This window comes from Pristis pectinata, chromosome X (assembly GCF_009764475.1).
Source record: "Pristis pectinata isolate sPriPec2 chromosome X, sPriPec2.1.pri, whole genome shotgun sequence".
Lineage (NCBI taxonomy): Eukaryota > Metazoa > Chordata > Chondrichthyes > Rhinopristiformes > Pristidae > Pristis > Pristis pectinata.
Window position 1 is genome coordinate 6,734,033 of NC_067450.1, and position 22,618 is coordinate 6,756,650.

General features: G+C 44.5%; 1 protein-coding gene, 1 long non-coding RNA gene and 1 other non-coding gene across 3 annotated transcripts in view; 2 read left to right on the forward strand and 1 right to left on the reverse strand.

Annotated features, from left to right (window-relative positions):
• Nucleotides 1–22,618, forward strand: part of asic1b (acid-sensing (proton-gated) ion channel 1b) — a 641,514-nt gene that overhangs the window by 91,827 nt on the left and 527,069 nt on the right. The gene's annotated exons all lie outside the window — the stretch shown is intronic.
• LOC127566964 (uncharacterized) overlaps nucleotides 1–22,618 on the forward strand; it is a 168,209-nt gene that overhangs the window by 79,116 nt on the left and 66,475 nt on the right. The gene's annotated exons all lie outside the window — the stretch shown is intronic.
• On the reverse strand, nucleotides 4,038–4,119 carry trnaf-aaa (transfer RNA phenylalanine (anticodon AAA)). Its single transcript has one exon. It is a non-coding gene; the product is annotated as a tRNA-Phe (tRNA).

Genomic DNA, 22,618 nt, shown 5'->3' on the forward strand with positions numbered 1-22,618 from the left:
TGACTTTTCTGAACTCCACTCTTACTTTTCTCTATTCTAACTTTTACTCTGGTCTCTGCTTTGCTTCCCTCTGTCTTTCTGCATGGATTCCCACCCCCCTGCCATATTAGTTTAAACCCTCCCCAACAGCACTCGCAAACAATCCCCCTAGGACACTGATCTCAATCCTGCCCAGGTGCAGACTGTCCGGTTTGTACTGGTCCCACCTCCCCCAGAACTGGTTCCAATGCCCCAGGAATCTAAAACCCTCCCTCCTGCACCACTGCTCAAGCCACATATTCATCCTAACTATGCTGCTATTCCTACTCTGATTAGCACGTGGCAGAGGTAGCAGTCCTGAGATTATTACCTTTGAGGTCCTACTTTTTAATCGATCTCTGAGCTCCCTAAATTTGGCTTGTAGGACCTCATCCTGTTCTTTTCCTATATCATTGATACCGATATTCACTACAACTGGCTGTTCACCCTCCCCTTCCAGAATGCCCTGCAGCCACTCTGAGACATCCCTGATCTTTGCACCTGCGAGGCAACACACCAACCGGGAGTCCAGTGGGTGGGAAAAGAGGAGAAATGAGGGAGATGGAGCGATTGAGGACAGGGTCAACTGTGTTGGAAGAGAAAGGAGGACATCTTGGAAGCACTGGTGTCGAGCTGAACAAACTGGTTGAATGGAATGGAATCTTTACAGAAAGCAAGGTGGGAGGAGGTAGTTGCGGGAGTCTGTGGACTTGTCATGGATACTGGCCACTAATCTATTTAATGAAATGGAGACAGACAAATCAAGAAAGGAAAGGGAAGAATTGGGATGGACCACATGAAAGTGGGAGAATGGTGAAAATTAGTTATGAAGGTGATGAAACTTTCAGATGTTTGTCAGCAGTTTTACAGATATATTCAATTTCTTTGAGCATACAGTCCAGGCTGACTCTTGGAAATATTCCTCAACTGGTTTAGATGGACTTTAAAGGTCCCACAACATATTAAAGTGTAGGGACAATGACAGACAAGAAAAGGCCTTGTCCCACATATTGTGATACCTTGGACTGCTATATCTTTCCTTATGGAGAGTCATAAACTTAATGGGAAAGTCACGAACAAGGACACATAGCTACAAAATAAGGCACGCAAACAACACAAAAATTGGCAGAGTTGTGGATAGTGAGGGAGGTTGTCAAAGTATTCAGTTGGAAATATGGGCAAAGAAGTGGCAGTTGGAGTTTAATCTGGATTAGTGTGAGATGTTGCACTTCGGGAGGTCAAATGTGAGAGGAAAGTACACAGTAAATGGCAGGACCTTTAGGGGCATTGATATACAGAGGGATCTTGAGATGCAAGTCCATTGTTCCCTGAAACTGGTAACACAAGTAGATGGAGTGGTAAAGAAGGCGTACGGCATACTTGCCTTCATTAATCGTGGTGTTATAAAAGTCAGGATTTCTATGTTGCAGCTATATAAAACTCTGGTCAGGCCACACTTGGAGTATTGTGTGCAGTTCTGGTCGTCCCATTATAGGAAGGACAAGGGGACATTGGAAAGGGTGCAGAAGAGGTTCACCAGGATGTTGCCAGGATTGGAGAGTATCAGCTGCAAGGAGAGGTTGGATATACTTGGGTTGTTTTCTCTGAAGCGTCGGAGGCTGAGCGAGGACCAGATAGGAGTTTATAAAATTGTGAGAGGCACAGATAGGGTCAGAGTCTTTTTCCCTGTGTAGAAATGTCAAATACTGGAGGGCATAGGTTCAAGGTGAGAGGGGGAAAGTTTAAAAGAGATTTACGAGACAAGAGAGTGGATGGTGCCTGGAATGGGCTGCCAGGGGCAGTAGTGGAAGCAGATACAACAGCAATGCTCAAGAGGCATTTAGACAGACACATGAACAGGCAGGGAATGGAGGGATACGGACCACGTGCAGGCAGATGTGCATTTTAAATTGGCATCATGGTCGGCACAGACATTGTGAGCTGAAGGGCCTGTTCCTGTGCTGTACTGTTCTATGTTCCATGCCAGCTGCCCTGGTTGTAGGTCTACGAAGAGCATCCAGGAATCCCCGGGATGTCCCACCTCCTTACGAAGGCATCATCAGGCATTGGTGGGGGTATATTTTACTGAAGGCAAGTAAGTCAGCCTTCCATTCAAAACAGTTGGGAACCAGTACTGTAATGGATCGACATTTGCTTCTGACAGTGATGCTCTGTGCTATCTCTAAAAAAGACTGACTGACGAACTACCTTGATTTGCATGTGTGCAAATCACCTATGTCAATTTTGGATGGGCAACAGGGAACGACAGTCATGGGCTATTGGAGGAGAGAAATAGCCCATCAGGTGTGCACCAGTGTTTTTCTCTGCACAGGTGTAATCACACCCTCCTTGTTCATTTCTCACTTCCTTCCATGGTCCTCTCATTTAAGAAACTACCTAACCACCTTTTAAAAGACTCCAGCAGTTATGAAGTCATCTTCTGTTGCAAATTTTTAACTAAACCCATGTCCTGCTCATTTTGAGGCAGTGCTTCCCTGTACTGCAATACTCCTGAGCTCTTCAATGCCAACTGCATATATGAAAGGGAATGTTAATGTGAGTAGCATCCGTTAAAATGTCAGTGAAAATCTTGATAAAAGGAAAGCTTTTTTCTCCATGGCTGGTGCACAAGGTAAAATCAAAGCATTGTCTGTGTCATTGCAGGGAATAGATCTCTGACAATTTAGGGCCAGAACTGATGAAAGGTCATCAACCTGAAATGATAACTCTACCCCTCTCTCCAGTGATGCTGTCTGACCTGCTGAAGATTTCCAGCATTCCCTTTTTTAAAAATCTTTTTTATTTTATTTGTTCACAACATGTGGAAGTCAGGTCAAGTCAAATATATGATCAAATGCACAAGTACATGTATTTCCAGGTGCAATAAAAAACTTACTTGCAGCAGCATCACAGGCACACAGCATCAGATACACAACATTCACAAGAAAAACATAAATTATACAAAGTTATACAAGAAAAAACACAATTAGGACAAAAACAAAGTCCATTTTAGTGCAAAGTGGTCAAAGTGGTCAGTGTTGCTATACTGAGGTAGTGATTAGGGTTGTGCCGGTTGGTTCAAGAATGGAATGGTTGAAGGGAAGTAGCTGTTCCTGAACCTGGTGGTGTGGGACTAAAGGCTTCTGTACCTCCTGCCCAATGGGAGCTGTGAGAAGATGGCATGGCCCAGATGGTGGGGATCTTTGATGATGGATGTTGCCTTCTCAAGGCAGTGCCTCCTGTAGACACTTTCAATGGTTGCTGGCAATGCCGGTATTTATCGTTCATCCCTCATTGCCCCCGAACTGAGGAAGCAGTTAAGAACCAATAACATTGGTTGGTCTGGAGTCACGTACACATCAGACTGGGTAAAGGTGGGGATTTCTTCCATGATGTGGATAAGGGAACCAGGTGTGGTTTTCCAACCATCCGGGAGTTTAGGGTTATTGTTACGTAGACTAGCTTTGTTTTTAAATTCTAGATTTATTTGTTGTTTGTGAAAGCTTACTGTGAACATAAAAATATAAGAAACAGGAGCAGGAGTCAGCCATTCAGACCCTCATGCCTGATCGTTTACCTCAGCACCATTTTCCTGCACTAACCACATATCCTCGATTCCCTTAAGAGCCAAAAGCCTATCGATCTCTCCCTTGAATATAAGTTATAAGAAAAGCCTATCGATCTCTCCCTTGAATATAAGTTATAAGATAAGATATTTCTTTATTAGTCACATGTACATCGAAACACATAGTGAAATGTGTCTTTTTGTGTTACTGAGAGTGTTTCTGGGGGCAGCCCGCAAGTGTCGCCACTCTTCGGCCACCAACATAGCATGCCTATAGCTCCTAACCTGTACGTCTTTGGAATATGGGAGGAAACCGGAGCACCCGGAGGAAACCCACGCAGACATGGGGAGAACATACAAACTCCTTACAGACAGTGGCCGGAATTGAACCCGGGTTGCTGGCGCTGTAATTGCGTTACGCTAACTGCTACACTACCGTGCCGCCAAAGGTAACCGTAGTTAGCAGGATTCGAACCTGCGCAGTGAGACCCTAATGGATTTTTAGTCCATCGCTTTAACCACTCAGCCACAACTAAACCTCCACAGCCCCCTCGAGTAGAGATTCACTACCCTCTGGGTGAAGAAATTTCTCCCTTCTGCAAATATTGGAAACACTCAGCAGGTCAGGCAGCATCTGTGGAGAGAGAAACAGAGTGAATGTTTCAGATCTGGGACCCTTCATCAGAACGAGAAAATGAGAAAACAGTTTAGTTTTAAATTGCAGAGAAGGTGAAAGAGGGACGAATAGGACAAAGGGATATACCTGATAGGGTAAGATCAGGGTTGTTGTGGGGATAAGATGTTGATGGAGTAACTGGTTGATCAATCAATGAGAGCAGTTAGTGAGAGAACACAAACAACAAAGCTTAAAATCTGTGAGGTGAGAGCAGTTAGAAAGAGAAAACACAAACAAAGGAATGTCAAAGCTGTGAAATGCAGAGCTGGAGGCCAGTCTGTGTTACCTGAGAAAGAAAACCTGAGCCAATATGTGCAGAGGTGGAATGAGTTGTGATCGCCTAAATGGATAATTGAACAGCTGATGAGATATCAAGTACAAGACAGTCTGATGAAGCACAGTAACTACTGCAGAGGGTCCATCGTCCACACAGGTGGATTATCAAGGTGTGAAGGGATGGCCCATCCATTGTAAAAGGTTGGGGCTGGAAAACTGGAACGGGTTAAAGAGGTGGGGGCGGGGGGGGGGGGTGGAGAGGTGTGGTTGGAATAGTTAACAGTCGCAGGAGGTATAGTGAATGACAAGCAAATGGGCAAGAACCTGAGCTGACTGCCTTACAGAAGGAAGTGGAAGTGAAAGTGGAGTGTAGTTGGGGAAGTCTGCCGTTGAAGGCCGAGAGAGGAAGTGGAGTAAGGAAAACTAGAGAGGGAATGAGGTGAGTGAACCGCCAGGCACTGATGACTCGATCTTCAGTCCCGGGTTATGGCCCAGGAGGGTCTGAGAGGAGCAATATTGCCAGAGGTGTCAGGTAATGGTCTGAGGCTGGGCTAGTGTGAGCTGGAAAATAATACTCTGAACTAAGTATTCATGAGAGTCTCCCATTTGTTGTTGAAAAGTCTGGGCGGAGATTTATTCTACACCAAGCTAATGCCCATTAAAGATCGAAAATTTATTTAAGGAACCTGGCTACAGACACAAAAATGCTACTTTATAGTAAGCAAGGAGTAAAAGTAATGTCATTTCTGGTCTGGAGGATGCTCTGCTGCACTGATCCAAATGGACAAAGTGATTAAACTTATTGCAGGATATGAAATCTGTTTAATTGTTCGTCATTTCAGCTTTGGACTTTAATAAAAATTAATTTAGTATAGCATTTTAATTTAGGAAATAAAGTATGAAATATTGAGTTCTTTATGAAAGTGCTCTCAGCTGATATATTTTAGGATATAATGTTATTTGTAATGTAATTTAAAACACCCGTCTATTTCTCATTTTCTATTTTGTTAATCACCTATCCAGGAAAGACATTAAACTATTCAGATGAACACTGAGGCTTTCCATAATTAGTAAATATAAAAGCCCTGGGCAGACCATGACAAATTTGAGTTCTTTCCGCAGTAAAAGGGTAAGCCCTAAAATTGTGGCTCAGTTAATGTAATGAGGAGTTGAGAATGTTAAACTTCTCCAGCAGATTCACCAAACTTTATAGAGTTGCACACAAGTCCAGGTTGAGACATCAAACTCTTGCTTATACTACACAAACCCAACCAATTGACATTTTATCTGGCTGCAAATGGGAGTGAACTGGAAGAACCCATTGGGTCAGAGTGGAATAGACTGGACCATCCCCACTATTCTCCCACCCCCGCTGCCCCCACCACCTGTGGTTCTTGCACTTACCTAGACCGACCTCACTGGGACTCCCTACCCCAAAGTCGTGTGGTGTCTTCCCAGCGGTGACTCACAGTCAGAATTGTGATGAAGCCCCGCCCCCAGTGCCTCCGACAGGCTTTCTCAGAAGGCAAATCTGGGTTGGGAGGGTGGAGCTTTGCCTCCTGTCAAAGCTGTCATTGATGTTAACATTTTTTTAATTCAGAAAGTCATTTAAAAATCATTAAAATTAAAGCAAATAAAAACATTAAAGAGTTTGGAAAAAAATGAAGTACACCAAAGACAGATTGAAATAATTAAAAACATTAAACAGAAGCAGAATAATTAAAAGAAAACGTAACCTTCAGTTCTGTCTCTAACTGTGCAGGACTGGAAATTCCATTGAAATTAGTGGGCTCTCAGATCCTGTGCCAAGGCCGACTGAAGAAACTTCTGACAGGCAATGCCCCCGTAAGGCTGGGATCTGCTGTTGGACCCCATGAGGGTTGCAGCAGCCCAGCAACAGGTGACGGATTTGACCTGGGGTAGGGCAGCCAAAACCAACAGTAAATCAAGACTTAAATGGCTTCGTTCATAATCACTAGGCACAGCCAGTGAGACTCAGCCCAATTTCTGCGGGGAGAGGAGGGGGGAGGGGTGGTGTTCTGGATATCACTGGTAAGGCCAGCATTTATTGCCCATCTCCAATTGCCCCTGAACAGAGCGGCTTGCTGGGTCACTTCACAGTTGAGCACATTGGTAGGTGTGGAGTCACATATGGGCCAGACTGGGTGAGGGTGGTGGATTCACTTCCCTGAAAGGTATCAATGAACCAGATGGGCTTTTGCAACAATCCAGAAGTTTCATGCTCAGCATTACTGAGTTTTTAAAAATCCAAGATCAACAACTGAAGTTAAATTCCACATCTACTCTGATGGGATTTGATCTTGCTGGACCACCACTCGGCCACTTTGGGAACTGTATGATTTTACAGTTAGTTTTTCTGTTGCACAAGAGTGAGCTTGCAGGCAACATAAAAGCCCCTCACAGTTAGAAACAGGGGATTTTATAATGGGGGACAAAGAAATGTCAGAACCAATTGAATAAAGTGTCAGGAAACCAAGAACCTGGTGAGAGGGAGAAACTGAAGGCAAGCAGTGTGAGTGGGGAAATGGTGTCAGGGAACTGAATTGGACTGACAGCTGATAAATCTGCAGGGCTCCATAATCTGCATCCCAGAGTATTAAGGAATAGTGGATGCATTGGTGGTTATTTCCCAACATTCTTTGGACTCTGGATCAATTCCTATGGATTGGAGGCTAGCTAATGTAACCCAACTATTTAAAAAAAGGAGAGAGAAATTGGGAAATAGTAGTCCAGTTGGTCTGACATTGGTAGTGGTGAAAATGCTCAAGTCCATTATTAAAGATGTCAGAAAGGTTTTGACAAGGTCCCACGTAAGGGTACAAAACGAAAGCACATGGGATTAGGAGTAATGTACTGACATGGATAGAGAGCTGGTTGGCTGACAGGTAACAGTCAGAATGAGCAGATCCGATTGGCAGGCAGCGACCGGTGGGGTTCCACAGGGTTCTGTGCACGGACCCCAGCTATTCACAATGTATATTAGTGAGTTAGATGAAAGAATTAAATGTGACATCTCCAAGGGTGTGGGTGACACGGGTGGGAGTGGGAGCTGTGGGGAGGATGCAGAGAGGTTCCAGAGGGATTTGGACAGGTTGAGGGAGTGGGCAAATGCATGGCAGGTGTAGACTAATGTGGGTAAATGTGAGGTTATCTACTTTGGTGGCAAAGACGGGAAGGCAGATCATTATCTAAAAGGCAATAGATTGGGTAAAGGGAAGGTACAACGAGACCTGGGTGACCTTGTACACTGGTCGATGAAGGTGCAGCAGGTGGTTAAGGCAGCAAATGGTACGTTGGCCTTCATTGTGAGAGGATTTGAGTACAGGAGCCGGAGGATTTGTTGTAGGGCCATGGTGGGACCACACCTTCAACAGTGTATACAGTTTAGGTCTCCTGATCCAAGGGTTTTCTTGCTACAGAGGGGGTTCAGCAGACTGATTCCTGGGATGGCAGGACCGACTGACATAGAGAGATTGGAACCATTGCTTGTACTCACTGGAGTCTGGCAGAATGAGAGGGCATCTCATTGAAACCTCAAACCCTGACAGGAATGGACAGACCAGATGCAGGAAGGATATTCCCGGTGATGGGAAGTCCGGAACCAGCAGTCACTGCCTAAGGATACAAGGTAGGCCATCTAGGGTTGAGACAGGGAGAAATTTCTTCACCCAGAGAGTGGTGAACCTGTGGAATTGGAAACCACAGAAGGCAGTTGAAGTCAAATCATTAAATATCTTCAAGAAGAAGTTAGATAAAGGGATCAAGGGATATGAGGAGAAAGCAGGAACAGGGAACTGAAATAAAAACAGAAAAGGCTGGAAACTCTCAACAGCTCAGGCAGTATCAGATGCTGCCTGACCTGTTGAGTGTTTATGTTGGATTTTCAGCATCTGCAATTTTTTGATTTTCATCATCAGGGGACTGATGAGTATGCTGGCCTTCATCAGTCAGAGCATTGATTATAGGAGCTGGGACATTATGTTGCAGTTGTATAAGTCGTTAGTGAGGCCACACTTGGAATATTGTGCACAGTTTTGGTCACCCTGTTATAGGAAAGACGCGGTTAAACTGGAAGGAGTGCAGAGAAGATTTACAAGGATGTTGCCAGGACTGGAGGGCCTGAGTTACAGGGAGAGGTTGGCCAGGCTGGGTCTTTATTCCTTGGAACGTAGGAGAATGAGGGGTGACCTTATAGAAATATTTAAAAATTATGAGGCATAGATAAGGTGGACAGTAACAGTCTTTTCCCCAGGGTAGGGGAGTCCAAAACTAGGAGGCATAGATTTAGGGTGAGAGGGAAAGATTTAAAAGGGACTTGTGGGGCAACTATTTCACGCAGAGGGTGGTGAGTATATGGAACGAGCTGCCAGAGGAAGTGGTTGAGGCGGGTACAATAGTATAGTTTAATTAGCACGGATAGGTACATGGAGGGACGGGGCCTGGAGGGATATGGGCCGAACGCAGGAAATTGGGACTAGCTGGGTGGGCACCATGGTCAGCATAGACTGGTTGGGCTGAAGGGCCTGTATCCGTGCTGTATTGCTCTATGACTCTATGAAGTTGGATCATCAGGCATGATCATATGGACTGTTGGAATAGCCAGTTCCTGCTCCTAATTTCTGTATCAGCTTAGCCCTGTTGTGCCCATGGTTTCTCATAAAAATGTTTGTAACTAAGACAGATGGCATCTTGCAAAGGCTCATTGATCAGGACCTGCCTCTCGTCAGGGAGCCTTATCTCTGACTTTGAATGGCTATCCTCAAACGCCCCTCCCCGTGTCTGGCTGTGAACCGCGGGCTTGCTGTGTATGAGGTGCTCCTCCTCCAATGAACGATTTGACATCGGAATTATCCTCAGCCTCGTTTAGATGTAGCCTTTGTATAGTAAAGGGATGTTGCTGCTTCTGTCAAGTAGCCTGTAATAAACACCCACTGCAATCTAAAATCTGGCAAAAGCATCCTTGTGCCTGTGATCTCTTTCTGATGCAACAGTCCCAAAAATAATCCCTGGTTCTTCCAGAATGAGTAATTTTAGCTCGCAGTTGCAAAGTGACACAGACAACACACTGAGTGGGCAAAACTGTGGCAGATGGAGTTCTAAAAGAGGCAAACTATCTTAATGCTGACAAGCAAAAAAAGCAAAGGTACATAAATCGCTTAAAGCTTGTAGATTTGCATTTCCATAGCGCCTATCACTCTGAGTTTACTGCCATCGAAGTGTAGTTGCTGTTGTGATGTTTACACAATAAGCTCCTGCTAACCATGTGATAATAACCGGATAATTCCCGGTGGTTTTGAGTGAGGAATAGATGTAAACCCTGAGACTGCTCTTCACCAAAATGGGTTCTTGTCTGACCACCTCAGCGAGCAGACAGGGACCCTGGTCCAATGCTTCATCTAAAAGCAGGCAGCTTATAGAAGTTCTGGAGCAAAAAACAATCTGCTGGAGGAACTCAGTGGGTCGAGCAGCATCTGTGGAAGGAAAGGAATTGTCGATGTTTCAGGTTGAAACCCTGCATCAAGACTGGTAATTCCTTTTCCCCCACCAGATTCTCCTCAACCTGCTGAGTTCCTCCAGTGATTTGTTTTTTTTTCGCTCTAGGTTCCAGCATCTGTAGTCTTTTATGTCTCCGGTTTAGAAATCCTTCTGCGCAGATTATGCCATTGATATGCAGTGGGCCTGCACCTTGTGTGTGTGGGGCACCCTCCCACTCCCAAAGCAAGATCCAATGTCTTGCACACTTTGTGTGTGTCAATCCCTTTACTCAGCCATTCTAGAGCTGGTGGAAGAACCTGGTTGTGGTGGAAGAGGAGGTGGGTGTTGAGGGGGAAGGTTGACCTCAGCTGGCTGTTTGGTTGTGGGTGGGTGGGTCATGATCGGCCTTGGGGAGTGGCTGGCAAGCATCCAGGACATGTTTGTTTGGTGGAGGGGGTGGGAATGAAGACCTGCAACACTGGGAGGGGGGGGGGTAGGTGTAATGGGGCAAGTACCATTTTAGAAGTGAACAAGAGGATCCAGGCACTAGGTTCCAAGTAAAGCAGCTCCTGTTAACTGCCACTCAAACAGGGCTCCCTTTCGATAGGAAGACCTGCTTTTGCCTGAGCTTTCCCCTCGCAATTTACAGGCCACAGGTACACGAGTGATATTTGTGGTGGAGGTGTCCGAACACACCACTGTGTTATCTGGGCATCTCCGTGCTTAAATGCCTCGTATGCACGGAGGACCAAGAAGCAATTTAATATGGTTCAGGAATCATGCTGTTGCTTCCTCGATAAAATACTAATTGGATGGCATACATAAACATTGTGTTAAATTTCTAGGGCTGAACCTTGATGACAATGTAGCCTCCAAGTACCGCACTAGAAGTTCAGCCCGGATTTTCAATGCTCAGATCTCTGGAAAAGGACTTGAATCCACAACATTCTGACTTAAAAAAGAGAACTGTACCTGCTCAGGCATAGCTTGCACTTACTCGAAGGGACTTGGCCCAAGGAGCACTGGTCAACCTCATATTAAAGAGCATCAAGGGGAAAACACTCCAGTGGTTGGGGTCAGAGCTCACACAAAGGAAGATAGTTGCAGTTGTTGGAGGTCAATCATCCCAGTCCCAGGGCATCATTGCCTGAGTTCCTCAGGGCAGTGTCCAGGGATGAACCATCTTCAGTTGCTTCATCAATGACCTTCCTTCCATCATAAGGTCAGAAGTCAGAGAGTCATGGAGTTGTACAGCACAGAAACAGGCCCTTCAGCCCAACTCATCCATCCCAACTATGATACCTATATACACTAATCCCATTTGCCAGCATTTGGCCCATATCCCTATAGGCCTTTCCTGTCCAACTACCTGTCCAAATGCCTTTTAAACTCTGTGATAGTATCTGCCCCTACCACCTCCTCTGGCAGCTTATTTCAGATAATCAGCATCCTCTGTGTGAAAAACATATCTCTCAGATCTCCTTTACATTTCCCCTCTCTCACCTTAAACCTGCGCCCTCTAGCTTTAGACTCCCCTACCCTAGGATAGATACTTGACAATCTACCTTATCTATGTCCCTCATAACTTTATAAACTTCAATCAGGTCACCCCTCAGCCTCCTACATTCCAGTGAGAACAAACCCAGCCTGTCCAATCTCTCCTTATAACTACAGCCCTCCATTCCAGGCCACATCCTGGTGAATCTCTTCTGCACTCTCTCTAATACTACCACATCCTTCCTGCAGTGTGGCAACCAGAACTGTACACAATACTCCAGTGTGGCCTGACCAATGTTTTATACAGCTGCAATGTGACAGACCAACTGTTGCACTCAACGCTTCGGCCTACAAAGGCAAACATGCCAAATGCCTTCTTCATGATAATTCCACAATGTTCAATTCCATTTGCAACTCCACAGCAAATGAAACAGTCCATGCCTGCATGCAACAAGACATAGACAATGTTCAGATGTGGACTGATAAGTGTGAAGTAACATTTATGCCATGAAACTGCCAGGCAATGTCTACCCTTGACATTCAGTGACATTGCCTTTGCTGAGTCCACTGCCATCTATATCCTGGGGGTCACCATTGACCAGAAACTCAAGTGGACCAGCCACATAAATACAATGGTTACAAGAGCAGATCAGAGGCTGGGTATCCTTTGGTGAGTGACTCACCTCCTGACTCCCCAAAGCCATTCCACCATCTACAAAGCACAAGTCAGGAGCATGATGAAGTAAAACTCTTGATTGACACCCCATCCACCACCCTAAACATTCATCCCCTCCACCACCAGCGCACAGTGGCCGCAGTGTGTACCAACTACAACATATACTGCAGTTACTCACCTAAGCTACTCCGACAGAACCTCCAAACCTTGACCTCAGCCACCAAGTAGGACAAGGGTAACAGACATAAAGGAACAGCTGCAGGTTCCCCTCCAAGTCAAACACATTCCTGACTCAGAAATATATTATTGTCCCTTCATTGTCACTGGGTCCAAATCCTGGAACTCCCTCCCCCACAGCACTGTGGGAGCACCTTCACTGGAAGGATAGCAGTGGTTCAAAGAGAGACACACCCACCTCAAGGATAATTAGGGATGGGCAATAAATGCTGGTCTCGCCAGTCATGCCCATATCACAACTGAATGCCCACATTAAAAAGAAATTGAGAGCGGCTGAAGCAGTGTGTTTTGATGGAGTTGGTATTGATTTTTGTTCAGCCTCTTGGGTAGTACTGCAATTTTATTCAAAGACAGAATCTTCCATTCTAATGGTGTTTACCTCCTACACAAGTAGAAAATGTCTGTGTGTTGTACATGATGTCCATGCTATTGTTGCCTTTTTTATGTGTGAGGTGTATTCTTGAGGAAAGGTGGTGAATTGTACGAAGTTTTATCATCCACAAACACTTTCTTCACATTCAAAATGCATGGAAAGAATTAAGGGATTATATTGCGACAATTTTCTCTCCTGGCTTACAGGTACATTGGCATTACAGTTACATTGCTCAGTGAGTGTTTGGATAACAGGTTTATTGATCCAGTAGCATGAGTTCAAATTCCACCACGGTATCTGGGGAATTTAAATTTCTAATTAAGTAAATTTAGAATTAAAAGCTGGTGACCATGCAATAACAGTTTGTTGTAAAATCCCACCTTGTTCACTCATGTCCTTCAGAGAAAGGAATCTGGCCGTACGTGTAACTTCAGACCCACAGAAATGTGATTCACTCTTAACTGTCCTCTGAAATCGTCCAGGAAAGGTCTCTCAGTTTAAGGACAGTTGAGGGATTGATAATCCAGCAATGTCCACATCAAGTGATTGATCCAAAACAATAGGCTTACTGGCAAATGGTGGGGTAACTTCCAACAAAGTGCTTTAAATACAGCTGGTTGTCAGACCACCATACCTGATTCATGGTGAACTGCACATTGAACCTTGGGAAGTGCAGTAAGGGACTTTGCAGTCCCTACGAAGTATCAAGGATGGTGTCAGGTAAAAGTTTTGGATTTTGAGATTAGACCTTTTGATATGGAATAAAAACAGGAAATGCTGGAAACACTCAGCAGGTCAGGCAGCCTATGTGGAAAGAAAACAAAGTTAATGTTTCAGGCCAAAGACCTGAAAACTGAATTCTGTTTCTCACGAAGGATCTCTGACCTGAAACATTAACTCTGCTTCTCTTTCCACAGAAACTGCCTGACCTGCTGACTATTTCCAGCATTCCCTTGTTTTTAGATCAGATTTCCAGCATCTGCAGTCTTTTTATTTTCTTTTGACATGGAAAGTTGGCTACAATTGACACAATTTAACAGAAGCAGAGATTATTCTATGAGTTTGTAGTTTAAACTCTACCCTTCCCTATTATTTTCCTCCCTTGAAGATAACAATTGTGGTGTCTGGAGGCACAAGAAATTCTGCAGATGCTGGAATCTGGAGCAATACACAAAAACTGCTGGAGGAACTCAGCAGGTCAGGCAGCATCTATGGAGGGAAATAAACAGTTGACATTTTGGGCCGAGACCCTTCATCAGGACTGGAAAGGAATAGGGCAGAGGCCAGAATATACACAAAAATTGTGGTGTCCGGCAGCTCACTGGTACCTTGCATTGCAGGTATTCTCGACATACAAATCCATAGTGAGCAGTGAGGGGCTGTAACTGTGTACTATGTAAAGAAGAGCTTGCAAACGTTGACACAACCTGGGGCTTCTCAGCTTGTCTTGTGATAGACGGCCAGCCAATTATTGCCACCATTGTTGAAGGAGTAGCTTCTACACGAAGAGAAATAAACTGCTGGTAGGTCAACAAATACAGAGAATTTTTAGAAGTCTGTTGACCTTGGAGTGTAGAGAGGCCTGCTCCGAGATTGATTTAATTTAGCACACACGAGGAGTTGAAGCCAAAGAGCTTTGCACTGGGTTTATTTACTGTCAAGCTCCACAAATTATCTCTTTGAGGGGACATTGTTTTCTCTCCTAATGTATCAAAGAAATGTTTGTGCACACACGCACAGGTTCATTGCACTGTTGCACAAGCGGCTCAAAACCTGGCAAAATACAGATCATTCCCCCTGTCCCCTAACCATGCCCAGAAAAGGTGATAAGGTGAACCACAACCTAAGGCGGTCAAAGAAATAGAATTTTGCTTTAGGCTGTGTGAGCTTCACAAAAGGTCCCAGCCAGTGTCTGAATCTCATCTTCTTCATGACAAGGACAAGAAACATGGCATTAATCTTTTTTTAAACTTGCGCAGAATCTGCCAGTGTTGGTTGGGAATGCAGCTGAGGTCTCTTTTATTGTACTGTGACAAATAATTATCACAACTTGAAGTAAAAACAGAAAGTGCTGTAAACACTCAGCGGGTCCAGGCAATGTCTGCTTGCTGCATGACCTACTGAGCATTTCCAGCATTTTCTGCTTTTATTTCAGATTACCAACATATTACTGCAATATTTTGTTTGTTGAAACAAAATTTTGAGGACCAGAAGCATTTCATATCACCAACAAAGTAATTTTTGAAACATCTTTATTGCTGGGAAAGGGATCATTTTGGTAAACTTGAGTTTCTGCTTCAGGTGACATGGTTGTAATTCTTTGGAAGTAAGGGAAAACTCCAAGCTGCTGTTGCATTTTTAACACAATTTTGAATTAAAATATTTGATTAAACATTTTTTTTACTATTTCTAGCCTTTCTGGCATCGGATGTGTGGGCTGGTAGGATAATTGGCCGCTGTAAATTTTGCCTAGTGTGTAGGTAGGTGATAGAATCTGAGGCGTTGAGGGGATTGTGGGTTAGTGCAAAGGGGTGGTTGATGGTTGGCATGGACTTGGTGGGCCAATGGGCCTGTTTGCATGCTGTCTGGTTCTATGACTGGTTGAGTGGTTTACTAGAGCTTAGAGAGTAGTTAAGAGTAAATCTATACTGGTGTGACTCCCAAATCTCTTTCCTTGAAGGATGTCTGGAATTTGATGGGAGTCTACTGAGAGTTTTTAATTTTTATTCCCAGAATTCAGAATATTTATTGACAATGTCTTGTAACCCAAACAGAACAAATAAGTGATTATTCAACAGAGTCAATTTATTCACTACACAAAGCCTATTCAATGGAACAGGAACTATAGCAACTTCTCCCAGTTTAACATAAAGCAGGATAATGTCCATAGAACAAGTGCAGTGAAGTGGAGGATAGTTCCGCATGTCATATGTATGAAATCAATCTCAGCAGTATACTGACCAGTTGTGGTGTGGGTTCTACCAGTTGTCTGCGGGATTGATACATTTCTTGAGACCTTGCCTCTGTATGGGAGCTTTGCTCTTCCTCTGCACTGCGAGTAGTCCTCAAGTTGGCCCTGAAGCACCCCTTCAGCGGGTGATTGTGAGGCACATGCTCCACTGTCCCAGCCAACGGACCCTGTGAGCATCTTCTCACATCCCCAGAAACTTATAACCAATGATTTTCTTGTGAGATGCAGCCATTGTTACTCAGGCAAGTGCAGCTGTCCCTTTGAGGCCTGTTTCACTTGTGCCTCAGTGGGCAAGCACTTGACTCTTGATGCAAAGGAGGGTTCAAGCTGCACTTCAGGGATTTCAAGCATTTAAGCTGCAGTAGTGAGAGAATGCTGCACTGTCGGAGGGTGGAACGTTACGCCAAGACCTGGTCAGAGGCAGTTACTCCGAAGGACAGCAGCAGAGTCTCCCCGTGTTCTATCAATAATTATTTTCCCAACATCGTTTCCTGGGGAAAGAATACCGGGTCATTGTCACATTGCTTTCGTGGGAGCTTGCTGTGCACAAATAGACCAGCATATTTCCAGGGTTGCAACATCCCCAAACTTTGGAAGCCTGTCATTGGCTGCAAAGCACCTCAGTATGTTGCGAAGTGCTGCAGAAAGGCATGTCATTATCCTCTATTTGTGTCTATGGTGGAGATACTTGTCTGGCTCCACTTCTTTAATGACCACCTGAACAAACCCACAGACTCCCTTCACTGCCTTCGGGGTGACATCTTCTCAGTGTTCCCGCCAGAGTTTTACACCTGATCGCTGAAGTATCTGATATTTATATAAAATCCACATGGAAGGAGGCCATTAGGCCCACCACACTGGTTCTAGCCACACAGTACAATGACCTTCCATTGCCACAGGGAACGGCCACTGTTACATTTGAGGAGTTCCATGCAGTTGTGCATCATGAGACAGGAAGAGAGATTTGGGTGCACCATATGACGTTGGATTGGTGTTGTAATTGGAGTGAGCTGACTGAGAAAGAGGCTTTTATTTCTCATATTTTCTCATGACAAGAGAGGGAGGCCATTTGGCCCTTCAAGTCTATCCCAGCTCTCACAGCAATCCCGTTATCTCCTTGCAACCTATTTTCCCCCACATTCTCATCAACTCCCCCAGATTCTACCCCTCACGTACACACCAGGAGCAATTTACAGCGGCCAGTTAACCCACCGACCCACACGTCTTTGGGATGTGGGAGGAAACCGGAGCACCCGAGGGAAACCCACGCAGTCACAGGGAGAATGTGCAAACTCCACACAGACAGCACCCGAGGTTGGGATCGAACGGAGGTCTCTGGAGCTGTGAGGCAGCTGCTCTACCTGCTGCCCCACTGTACTACCCTTTCAGTGGGAAATAATGCAGTAAATTGTATGTAGGTTGAATGTCCTCACCTCATCAGTAGTGAGCACCCACCCTCTATAAGGACAATGCTTAGTAATGTGGTTTCTCACCTTGCTTCCCCATTTATCTTAAATCTATTTTATTAATTGTGCCTCCATTCAGTTGATCTCCGTCCAGGTCTTTCACACTTCCAATATAACCACCACCTCCTCATCTTCCTGCTTCTCCTCCTCCTCAAAGCTTCTTCCTCCAGGGCCCTTCGCTATTCAACACAAACTGATACTGCAAACAAAAGCTGTTAAAAATCCATCATAAATCATTTCTCCTGGTGAAACCTCTTGCTCTTTCAAGGGGAGCAGCAATGCACGGGAGCTTAGAAGAAACTATTAGTATTATTTATACAGAAATCATGCAAAGTATTGGTGCAAAACAAATCAGAGATAGAGAGCAGGAGTTGGATTCATCTTACCTGCCGTAGTGTGGGCTTTGGTAGTGTGGCTGAGGAGAGGACACTCCTGCTTCATAATCAGAAGATCATGGGTACCACTCTGAGCGCAAAAATCTAGGGTGGGAGCAAGACAGAAGGAATGTCTCTTGGATGAGATGTTAAACCATGGGCAGCATCTGCTTTCCCAGATAAGTGTAAAGGATCCCATGAAGAAGAAGAGCAGGGGAGTTATCGGCATATCCTGGCCAATATTTAGCCCTCAAGTCCTTTCCGAAGGAAATCTGCCATCCTTACCTGGTCTGGATTACCTGTGACTCTAGACCCACCAACATGGTTAACTCTGAAATTGTTCAGAGTTCGGGAAACAAATCCACACGACCTATAAATGAAGAATTACAGACAAAATAGCCATTTTTGTTACTAATCCTTCTGGATTAAAGACCAAAGAACATCCAAGTGGATGCTTTTCATTTATACAGTGCCACCAATGTCACTTCAGCTAGGTCTGTTCTCGCCCCCCCCACCCACCACCCCACCCTCCCCAACCCGCCCCCAACCACCACCCCCCACCCCATCCCCACTGACGGTGTACTTTTAGCGGTTTGTATATTGTAACATTGCCCTTTCTTGCTTTGCTGATCTTCATATCTTCAAGCTGATGAGTCTTGCCATGGTGGTAAGACCAGTTCAAGCCTATTACGCTTATCATAGGTATTTAAATAACACTGTTTATCTCTATAAATTTAAAACAAAATACACCCTCTGCTGGACAGCTTCGACAGCACAAAAATCTTCCTTCTGCCTTCTTGTGTTGTCCCTTCCTCTCTATACTGCACTGTCCATCTGCATAGAGCTTGGTGACAAGAGCATGTGAAAAATTGAATTTACTTCTCTTTTTTAGTGCCCAGACCAACATCCTTACCTCAACCGACAGCACCACAAACCTATTGACCAGTCTTTCATTGCTTTGCTGTTGATGGGATCTAGCTGTCCAGGGAAAAAATGGTAGCTGCTGTTACTGATGCTATGGTTGCATTTAAAGTAATTCATAGTGTAGGATGTTTCCAAGAACCTTGATAAGTCATAAAAAATTCTTTCTTTCCCAGTCTGACAAATGGTTGTAGACCAGAAACATTAATTGTTTCTCTTTCCACAAATGTTGCCTGAGCTTTTCCAGGATTTTCTGTTTTTAAATAAATTCTGGGTTGCCCCCTTTTCCAACCCTCCTTTGCTTTGCTATGCAATCCCTTGGTCAGATTCCCACTCAATCCCATTTTAATTTCACTGGCATTGCAAAAAAAAACTTTTTTTGCTCATTTTAGCTGACCATTTCGTATGCTATATATTAAGATGGCGAGCGGTTTAGCCATTAAGTTGCTGAACAGGTCCTGCTTTGGTGCTTTCTAGACTAGACACCTGGAGAAAGTTAACACCCAGGCTGTTTAGAGAATTCATTCATTTCAACTGAATTATCTGTAACATTGCCGTTAGTGGGATCTTGCTACATTACAGCAGTGATTGCAAGCAACTCATTGGCTGTAAAGTGCTTTTGGATACAGGCAACCCACATGTTTTGACCATTTGGGTTACAGAAATTAGCCCTCATGGAATTCACAAATCACTCTCCAAAAATCTGTTCTTACAGAATTTATGTGAGAAAAAATTAAGTAAATACAAAATGCAAAAGAAGCACTAAATTTTGTCTACCTTAATTTTTTTCAACTTGCATTTCTTGACCTTTTTCAAGAGTTTTCCATATTATTTATCCTCAAGATATCTGAAACAGTCCAGCAAGTTTAAGTGCAAGTTGTAAACCTAAACGACCACTGTTATTTTTTGTGAGCTATATCATTAAACTACCTTACCTATATTTGGTATGTGTTTAGAAGTGTATGTCTCCATTAAAACTGAAGGCTGGGATATGACAAGCATCTGCAGTCACTTGTGTCTCCAAATGCAGCTGCTGGCCACTTAATAGATTTGCTTTGGAAACTGGCAAGGCAATCTCTTCAGTGGCTCCCTGCCGTGAACCAGCAGCTATGGTACTCTCATTAGTGTTGAGCAAAAAACATCCCGTAGAAATGTATCTCCACGTATAACATGGAATTCAATGGTAAATAGGGTTTTGCGTTATGGAAAATGTTGATATGGACCGTTTTCCAGGAAATCAACCCCTCTGTAATGCAGCGGTCCCTTGTATGCTGAAGTTCTGAAAGACACGATATAAAGAGCACAGCTTTGATCAGGAGTTCCATGGTCCAAGCTGAGAATGGCCATTTTGAGCAATAATCATGTGTGGTTAGGTCAGTGATGGTATCGGAGCTTGGATGCACTGGGATAATTTTATTCCACTCAGCCACCACCCACAGTCCAAGTATAAATAGCAAGCCAACCTCCTTGCAGAAGGTGACGGGGAACTTGTAAGGCAGTCACTTGGGATCGATGATGATTCACTTCCACTCCAGTGCCATGGTGGCCAAATGAGGCCAATGTGAGAGCCGCAGATTCTGCTGCAGGTGGAACAGAGGTGGTTGCTCTGTTTGGGATACCCTTCCTCTGCTCTTGGCCTCCTGTTGGAGTGTTCAGTGCCTTTCCGGATGCTTCTCTGCCAGTTTGAGTTGGCCTTAAGACCAAGATTCCCAAGAGTCAGTGAGGATGTTGAGAACTTCCTTGAAGGTTGAGAAGGATGTACAAGGGTGTTTACCATTGTCACAGTCACGTCAGTGGCCAATAATAGCCCTTTTAGTACTGCAGAGAGGTGGTGTGAGGGATTCAAACAAAGAGTTGTGGGAAATATTATCTCTTTTGCAATCTTGTCCAAGTCCTGATTTCGTCAGAGAGAGGCATATGAGACTTGAAGAGACTGGTTCACACCATAGGACATCCACTGATCCATTTCCACTGAAAATTTAATTTGTTTCGATTATTTTGTTTTGCCCTCTTAAACGGCACACACTACAACACAGTGGTGCAGCTCCAGAGACCTGGGTTCAATCCTGACCTCCAATGCTGTCTGTGTGGAGTTTGCACGTTCTTCCTGTGACTGTGTGGGTTTCCCCCGGGTGCTTCGGTTTCCTCCCACATCCCAAAGACGTGCAGGTTGGTAGGTTAATTGGCTGCTGTAAATTTTCCCTGGTGTGTTGGTGGTTGATAGAATCTATGGGAAGATTAAAAGTGGGATTTGCGCAAATCTGTGCTTGATGGTCAGCACAGACTTGATGGGCCAAAGGGCCTGCTTCTGTACTAAATGACTCTGTAAGTTTATGACGTACTTCTGTTTTGTAACACTGCTGAGAGGAAGGAGTGGGAGGCCAGTTGAACAAGTGGTGAAGAGAGGAGAAGAAGTGTCTGCAGAGGAGCTTAGTTGAAATTGGGCAGAAGGCAGCAGAAGTGAGAATCAACACCGACTGACACAAGGCAGGCAAACCGGGCCGGCAGTTTCTGTGCTGTAAACTTTATAGGATGAAAAAAGCATGAGTGGAAGGAAGGTTATCCAGTTCATTAGAGATTCTCATGCCAGATGCATTGTGGGTGGGCTCCAGTCATAGCACGTGGTGTGACAAATAGGACCAGCTATGACCTTCAAGGTAATAAATTCACAGGAGGTTGGTGAAGTGTTTATCTAAAGCCCATGGGTGCTGTGAACACGGAGATGAGTACCCTACAAAATGTAATTGATTGCTCATGTATTGTACTGTAATAATAATAAAGGAAAGCTTCCTTGAGGTAAAAACAAATCACGTTCAGTTATTCATTGTGACTGTGGCTAATTCTGCTTGCATTTAAAACTGCTTACCCTCAGTATTTTTGTTTGCATTTCAGAAGCCCTATTTAAAATAATTAGCTCCTAGAATTAATTACCTTTAGTTCCAAAGATATAATATTTTGAAATGCGTGGTTGCCTTTCAATTGCAACTGGCTGCTGCAGCTGAAGGCAGGAAACATCAGCCTTATCTATAGGAAAAGCAAAGTATTGCTGGAAGTCTGAAATAAGACTGATAAATTTTTAATTGTGCGACAGGGAAAGAACAGGAGGCTGGGATTGATTGGAGAGCTCGACTTAAGAGCTAGAAGAGGATGGATGGGCTGAATGACCCTCCTTTAGTGCCATAAGGCACCAGCTTCGGGCTGGCCTTCATCAGTCAAGGCATTGAGTATAGGAGAGACGGCTGATGCTGGAATCTGGAGCAACACACAATCTGCTGGAGGAACTCAGGGTGGGGGGAAGGAATTAATGTTCTGATGGAGGGTTTCGACCCGAAACGTCGACAATTCCTTTTCTCCCACAGATGCTGCCCGACCCGCTGAGTTGGTCCAGCAGATTGCTTGTTGTACTGAGCATAGAAATTGTGAGGTTATGTTGCAGTTGTAAAAGTTGTTGATGAGCCCACACCTGGATTGTTGTGTACAGTTTTTGTTACCCTGTTATAGGAAAGATGTCATTAAGCTGGAAAGAGTGCAAAGGAGATTTGTGAGAATGTTGCCTGGATTTGAGGGCCTGAGTTATAGGGAGAGGTTTTACAGGCTAGGTCTTTACTCCTTGGAGTGTAGGAGACTGAGGGATGACCTTATAGAGCTGAATAAAATCATGAGGGGCATAGACAGGGTGAATGCACACAATCTTTCTTCCAGGGAAAGGGAATCAAAAACTAGAGGGCAAATGTTTAAGGTGAGAGGGGAAAGATTTAAAAGGGACCTGAGGGGCAACTTCTTCACACAGAGGGTAATGAGTATATGGAACGAGCTGCCAGAGGAAGTGGTTGAGGAAGGTACAGTAACAACATTTAAGACACTGGGACAGGTACATGGATAGGAAAAGTTTGGAGGGATATGGGCCAAACACAGGCAAATGGGACTGGTTTAGATGGGCATCTCGGTCAGCATGGATGAACTGGGCCGAAGGGCTTGTTTCCATGCTGTATTACTCTATGACTTGCTGAATTCCTTCACCATCACTGGGTCTAAATCCTGGAACTCCCTCCCCAACAGCACTGTGGGAGCA